Below are 7,847 nucleotides of genomic sequence, written 5' to 3'. Positions count from 1 at the left end.
GCGACGGCGCACAGGGAGCCCCTCCCACCTGGGGCTGGCCTGCCCTGCGCGCCTGAAGCCAGGCCTGTGTCCCCCCCCCCCGCGAGGCTGTAGGGGGCCGGGGGAGGGAGGGCTGAGATGCAAGAGAGCCCCAGTTTGCAGGTGCGAGTCACCCGTGCCTCCGGGGATCCACCGGGCCGCCCACCTGCGGCAAGTAGCTCAGATCCCGTCTAGTTCACAGAGGGCAGCCCGGGACCCGTGTTCAGGTGCTGGGGCCCAAAGCTGGTTGTGGGTGGAAGAAGAGAGGTTCCCTGCTGAAGAGGGTGGGGCGTGACTTGACTCCAAACCCCCAGACACGTCCTGGGGGGTCCTCCCGCTGGGCCCCCTGAGCTCCCCGGTGCACCTTTGTGAAGCTCAAGCCCCCTGGGTTAGCAGCTCAGGAGGGATCTGCCCTGGTCCCGAGCACCTCGTGGACAGCCACGAGGCTGTCGGGAGGCCCCTGCCACCTGGCGCCCCCCTCCTGGGTCCGTGTCCCCCGGCGTTCAGGGAAGAGAGCTGACCAGGTCTGTCCAGCTACGGCGCTACAGATGAACCACCGAGGTGCACACGTCGGGGTCCTGCGTCCCGGGTTCCTCTCTCGGTATCACATTGAGGAGCTCATGGGTCTCCGGGGAGTCCTGTTGTCCGTCGGCCGGCTGAGCAGTTAGCACGACTCTCAGACGCACCCACAGCAAACCAGAGCTCTGAGGGATGCACCTGTACTGGGTATTTCTAGCATTGGCTGCTCATAATGAAAACCCAAAAGAGCGGTGACTTACCCGAGATACTTTCTTTTGCTCTCACACAGGAGAGATGAGGCCGTCTTTCTGGGGGTAGGCACCTCCTCTCTCCCCACCACTGTCTCAGTCGTCCTCTAGGTTACCTCATGGTCCATAATGGCTGCTGGGATTCCAGCCATCATGTCCGCCTTTCAGGAAGCAGGAAGGAGGTAGCAGAAAGGGGCAAAAGGTGCTTTCCCCCAGCTGTCCGTCCCCTGACACTGCATCTTTACGTTTTGCATATAAGATTTCTTCACCCTGGCTTCGGTCCCATCAGAAACGACTGCCCTGAGCCTGCAACCCTTGAATACTCTTTGTTCTTCATACTATGTTACGGGCAGCAGTAGGGTCCCCAACATCTTGCCTCCAGTGGGTCCTCCCCACCAGGTGCCTCAGGCAATAACCGAATCAGCTGGTCTGCACTGCATTGCGGTCCTGTGTGCCAGTGGCATTTCAAGAGACAGGGTTGCTGGTTTATAACACATACATGTATTTGTGTCTATAATACATACATGTGCGTATATATCCCCTTATACGTATAAAGTCTAGAGCTCAGTTAATCAATCTAGGTGCGTTACATCTCTGCGCCGAGCACCTGCCCCTCAGATCTCGATGCTGACCCTTCCCTCATCCCCAGAGGGCTCCCCCCTCCTCCTCCCGGGTGCTACCACACCCCCATAACCACTGCTCTGACTTCTCTCGACACCGACTAGTCGTTCCCATTCTCGAACCTCACGTAAATCGAATCACACAGTACGTACGCTTCGGCGTCAGCCTTCCTGGGCTCAGTGTTCTGTCCAGGAGGTCCGTGCCTGTCGCTCCACGCGGCAAGGCAGAATTCCGTTACATGAATCTGCCACAATTTTCCAACCCAGTCCGCAGCCGATGAGCCTCGGGGTGTGCCCAGCATCGTGGTATTTTGAGTAAAGCCTCTCTGAGCGTTCTTGTGCGCCCCCTTTGGAGGACGTGTGGACTTGCTTGTCTCGGGGGTACCCCTAGGAGCGGAGTTGGAGGGGTCTACGTTGCACTTTAGTGGATGCCGCCAAACCCTCTTCCTCGGTGCGGGTGCCGTGCCCTCCTCCCTCCCCCCACGCGTGCAGGAGCTCCGCGTCCCATGTGACACCGGCACCACACGCTGTGGTCCTAACTGCAGCCGTCCCAGTGGGGGGTGGGGGTGTAGTGGGTGCCCCCCACTGCTTTCAGCCCAACATTCTCCGAGGGCCCCTCACCTGGAGCCCATTCCCAGCACCCACGTCTATACCAGCCGCCGCTCCTAGCCGCCAGCGACAGAACCCAAACTGCTGAATCCCGGCAGAAGAAGGTTCATGGAAGGAACTAGAAAGCTGGCGGAATGGAAGGAAAGGCTCAAGAACCAGGCTCGGGGACTGAGCAGCAATTCAGAAACTCAGTGTTTCAGGGGACTGGCCCACTAGCAAGGCGTCCGGCCCTGGGAATCGTCGCCTGCACTGGCTTCTGCTAGAATGCTCCTCTTCACCCCCACAGGGCTGGCCGGGCTCCTCGCGTCGGGGGCCTCACCTGGGTGGGACAGCTGGGAGCGCCGGGCCGCCTCTCCATGGGGCCGCTCCTCCTGGCGGACGCTAACCGAGGCTTGGGCACGCGGTGGCAGAGCTCCACAGTGAGAGGCCCCGGTAGAGCCAAGGGAGGGAAAATGACCACCACCGCCTGTCTTGAGGACCTGCTATTTGGTTCTTTCTTTCTTTCTTTTTTTTTTTTTTTTAGATTTTATTTATTGATTTGAGAGAGGAGAGCACAAGTAGAGGCAGAGGAAAGGGAGAAGCAGACTCCCTGCTGAGCAAGGAGCCCAATGCAGGATTCGATCCCAGGACCCCGGGTCCCTGACCTGAGCAGAAGGCAGACGCTTACCTGATTGACACCCCGGGGGGCCCCAGGAGCTGCCATTTGAAATTGGCCCGAGCCAAGGGGCTGAGGATGGCTGGACCCCGGTAGTGAAGTTAGAACTGAAACCGCCAGCACCTTGCGATAGACAGACCCACGGCCCCGGGGACCCCGAGTTCCGGATGCCGCTGCCACTGTTCTCCCTCCGCAAGCATCCGGAGCCGTCCCCACCATGCCGAGCCACGTGCTGCCCCACGGAGAGGCCACCTGGGAGCGGCAGCCTGGTCTCAGCCACACAGCAGCAGGTGTCCCAAGCGCGGAAGGGAGATTCGGAGGACTGGCTGAACAGTCCAGGGCAGACGAGGTCCCTTCAAAGGGACGCTGTGGTGCCACGTGTGCCCCATGAAAGCGACTCCAGACACAGTATCAAGTTAGACAGACAAGCAAGTTCCAGAACATTCCTGGCTGTCTGCCGAGTCTCCGTGTCCCCCAGACCCTGCCCCAAATGACCCAGGTGTTCCTTCTGGGACCACCCCTCCTGCACCGAGCTGCCGTGGGGTCACCCCAGGGAGGGGCCGAGGGAAGTCCCCCCACGCTCTCTGTCATAGTTTTTGGTTTGGGGTGAGGAGCAGGGGCCCCGTATTCGTGTTTTTGTGGGGGGGAGGGGATGCGTGGGCCACCCTTTGACCCCGAGAATACTTGCGTGTCCCTTGTGCAATGAAAGGTTTTTGTTGTCTGGTTTTTACTTTTTTTTTTTAAGTGAGGAACTCTGACACAAGGAAAGTCTTTTTAAAAGCAGTCCGCCTGCTGCTCAGGCCCACACACCTCAGGTTTCGGCCAGGGCCACGCATGGACATGGTCAGGACACCCCGGAATGCGCGCTGGCTTCCTTGTGCCCCACCCGTGTGGCTCCGGGTGAAGGTGGCGGGCCCTGGGCCCAGCGAGCGCTGGACAGAAAAGGTTTGATGTGGCAGCAGCTGATCCTCCGAAAGAATGTCGCTGGGGGGCCGCCAGAGCTCAGCGCCAAGCATGTGGTCCTTGCAAAACAGCAGGGAAGGAACGGAACGCAGAGCCCAGTGCCCGGCCCCGCCTCCCGCACCGCTGCCGGCCACCACCGGGTGGCTCTGTGTGCACAGACGCCCGCGCCCCGTGCCCGCCTCCGCCGCCTGCCCTCGTGCCAGCGGGCCAGGGGTCAGCTGACCCCCGGGTCTCTGCCGACCAGGGACAAACACGACCGGCTAGTGCCCCGCGGGAGCCGAGATGCAGGGGCTTGGGGGCACCGCGGGCTGTGACCTATAGGGAGAGAGGAAGGGGCTCCTGGAGACGGTCGGGGCGGAGCCCAATATGCTGAACCGTGGGATGGAGGGTCTGCAGGGGGCGGGGTGGCCAGGTGAGCAGCCAGAGGGGCTGTGGGGCCCCAGGGTGAGGCAGGGACAACACCCCACCCGAGTCAGCGGGGGTGCATGCTCCTTAGGGGAACCTGCCCAGCGGGGACAGCCAGCACTAGCACCTGCGACCCCCACACACCCCCTAGAGCCAGCCTCCAGCCCTGCTGGAGGAGGGGGCCCACCCCAGACCTGTCTGCCCAGGTCAGATCAGGGGGCTGCGCACCCTGCCCGCCAGACTCCGGAGGGGCCGGGATCCAGGCCTGTGTCAGTTTTCCGGGGCCCCCACATGCGCGGCTGGAAATGACACCGCTCCCAGTTCTAGAGGCCACAGGGCGCAGACGCATCGCTCCCATCTCTGCGGCCTTCAGCACGACCCCCTGCGTTTCCCGCCCCCTGCCCGTTCTCTCGTAAGGGCACCAGTGACTGGATTCAGGCCCCCTACATCCAGGGCAGTTCATCTCCAGGTCCTTAATTTAGTTTCACCTCCGAAGACCCTTTTTCCAAACACGGTCACATCCAGAGGTCCTGGGGGTCAGGACATAGAGCCATCTTTTGGGGGAACACCATCCGCCCACCGTGGGGCTGTTCCAAGTCTGGGCGCGGGGTGGCTCTGCTCTTACCTGCCTTCCCTAATCTGAACCCTGCTGGTGCCGAGGGGAGGCGTCCTGGTCCCAACGGGGGTCTCCTGCCTTCCTGCGACACCACCCTTGGGTGCCCGGAGTCGGATGGGGGCCTCAGGAATTTCCTCCCTCACTTGAAAATGTGGAGCTCTCTCCCCTCCTGCTGGCTGGGGACTGCCACTCAGACCGGGAACAACTCGCCCTTCCTGGCCCGGGTTTCTTTGAGACACGGATTCTCCCATCCAACTTCACGAGACCCCGATGCCTAGTGAGTCTCCTGGCCTCAGCCACCTCGGCACACAGGAGTTGGTGCCCGCCTCTGCCCGGTGCCCAGCCCTGGGAAGTGACCGAGAAGCTGACCCTTGGACACTGCCGGAGAGTCTGATCAGTCAGCGAGCTCCGGGAGACGGGCGAGGGGTGGTGGATCAGGGATGGTGACATCTTTCAAACATCCGAGGGCTGAGGCTGAGAGACTGGTTTTGGTTTAATGTGACCAGGCCCATTCTAACCCTCAGCGTGGGCCGGGGGATCGACGCCTGGCGCTTGGGGACAGCCTCGGGGACCGCTGGCTGAGACTGGGCTGGGGGGCCAGGGACCTGAGGAGACCGGGCCCCCCCCACCCTCCAGGCACCTATTGTGCAGAAGGGACGCTGCCAGCTTCTGAAGACCTTCTGCCTCCTGTCCATGTCTCAGGTCCCCGCCCTGAACCCAGAGTGACCTGCCTCTCCTTTCCGGAGCTTCTCGGTGACACGGCTCGGCCAGCGTCCGTTTCCAGGGCTTCCTGGGCGCCTCAGGGAGGCCGGAGCGGACTTGGAATTGTAGCAAAACAACACCACACTTGCCCCAGAGAGAGGGGTCCTCCGTCCGCCCGGAGGGCAGGCTGACCCGCTGCACGTGCACGGCCTGACGCACCAGAGCTCCGGTGGCCCCGGCAGGTGGAGGAGAGCAGCCAGGAGTATCCCTAATGGAGGTCCCTTCATGAGGAAAGAAGCTTCTCCAACTGCCAACACCCACCCCCCAATCCTGCTCTGGTCAATGGAACTTCTTTCCCTTCTTTGGGCGCCCACCAAGGGTTTCTTCTTCTGGAACGTTCTCTCTCTTCCTCTGCACCAGGTAATTCCCACGCATCCTTCAGGTCTGGGGCCCGAGCTTCTCTTCTCTAACCAGCTCCCTCCGACACGTGACCTCTGGGAACACACGTCTCCGTGCCTAGTGCCAAGTCAGCCGCCCCACCCTGTGCCCGTGACACGCACGCCCTGCGGCGATCCCTCCACGGGGCCTGGCCGTCCCCCCGTGTGTCGCCGCGCCCACGAGCCAGATTTCATCTTCCACGGTCAGATCACGGGAATGCCCAGCATAAGCAGGGACACGGTCAGCCCCTAACTCTTGTGCTGAATGAAGGAATCAGCCCGTGTGTTCAAATACACGGTCAAGTCGGACCTGCCCCGCCGCCTTCTCCACGACCGCATCTGTACCCAAGGGGGAAAACCCAAACCCTTACAGCGCAAATATCACGCACAGTCCTAGGAGAAGCCGTGACGCGGGCCGTGGAACGAACGCTGGGCCAGCGTATGTCAGCTGCCACCCTGCGCTCCCAGAGCCCCCCGGAGCTCCCCGCACACTAAGCAAGTGCAAAGCCCCAGGTTCGCGCCAGAAACGGGTCCCATGGCTGCAGGTGGGACCCCCTCCGGGGGCCCCGAGGGCTGCTGACACCCCCACCCACTGAACCAGAGGGTTAGCCGGCCCTCCCTCCCCACCCCTCCCGTGCGGCTTCGTTTCCAGTAACTGCTCCAGCTTTCGGGCACCAGCTCCCGGGAGTCCGCACAGACCCCGCAGGGGAAGGGCTCCGTCCCAGGAGACCACGCCCCACTTCAGATGCCAATCACAAGTCCCCAGGGGGGTTCCCACGACCCCCTCCTCGGGTTGGATCGTTGGCTAGAACAGCCCACAGAGCTCAGGGAAACATTTTACTCACTGTTACCAGTTTAGGATAAAGGCTACAAGGCGGGAGCCACCGCAGGGGGGAGATGCACAGGCCAAGGTGTGGGGGAGGGGCGTGGAGCTTCCACACCCACCCAGCACCTGGGAGCTCCCCGAAGCCTGTCATTTTGGGGTTTTCATGGAGGTTTCACTCCACGGGCATCTTCGGTGAAATCACGGCCGCTGGCAACCGGCCGGACCTCTGGCCCCTCTCCCCCCCCCCGGAGGTCTTGGGCTGGTGCTGAAGGTGCCGACTCTGATCACGTGGTGGGTTCCTCTGGCGACCAGCCCCCATCCTCTGACCTAACAGACCTGCCTTACATCAGGATCTCGCAGCCCCACCACCCCATTCTGGTTGGGTCACTGGGTTCTGGCTCCTTGGTCCCATCTTCTTTGCCCTACAAAGGGAGGGAAGGAGGGAGGGGGCTGGACGGGAGAGGCAGGGGCCGGCCAGGCCAGGTGTGTGGGCAGCACGGCTCCCCAGAGGCTGGGAGCGCTCCCAGGTGGGGAGAGGAGGGCCAGAATCCCGCCTGCGAGCAGGGAGGCTGGGAGGGGACAGTGGCCAAGGGCAGCTCCTTACGATCTGATCCCGTGTGTGGTGCTCTGAGCAGCTGTTCCCCATTAGCCCAGCCCTTTCTGGGGAGCCGCATGCCAGAGGCTTCCGCTTCGGTCGCAGCAGACCCCGTGCGGGGATGGGTAGCACGGAGGAGCGTTGCCTTGGCAACACAAAGACTTTGGGGGGTGGCGCTGGTAACCAGGGCTTCTTTTGACCTTCGCCATTCCGTGGGGCTGGTTGGTCTCTCGTCTCCCTGCTCTGCCACTGGGGCCCTTCCCAAGGCCATGGTGAGATACAGTCCCCGAGGGCACCCTTCGGTGCCCCCTGCCCACCCTCCTGCCTCCTGCCGTGACACCAGTTTCACCAGGAGAAACAGAGGAGTCCCACGCCCACAAGAAAGCACCTGCACCGAAGCCGAGCCCCGGCTCGTTCCAGCCACGCCATGTGGCCCCTGGGCCTCACCGTCTGTCCCTCCGCCCCTGCAACCAGACAGGCAAGGTGACCTCTGAGTTCCAGGTGGGCCAGACACGGAAGCAGGTGAGACACAGCCTCCAGGCTTGACTCCTGACTCAGCTATGTGGCCTGAGGCAGGAGGCTTCCCCTCTCTGAGCCTTGGGTCGGAGTCTGGAACGGGGATGCAGATCCACCA

The sequence above is a fragment of the Martes martes genome, assembly GCF_963455335.1.
Source record: "Martes martes genome assembly, chromosome: 16".
NCBI classification, from domain to species: Eukaryota; Metazoa; Chordata; class Mammalia; order Carnivora; family Mustelidae; genus Martes; species Martes martes.
This window is presented reverse-complemented; position numbering follows the sequence as displayed.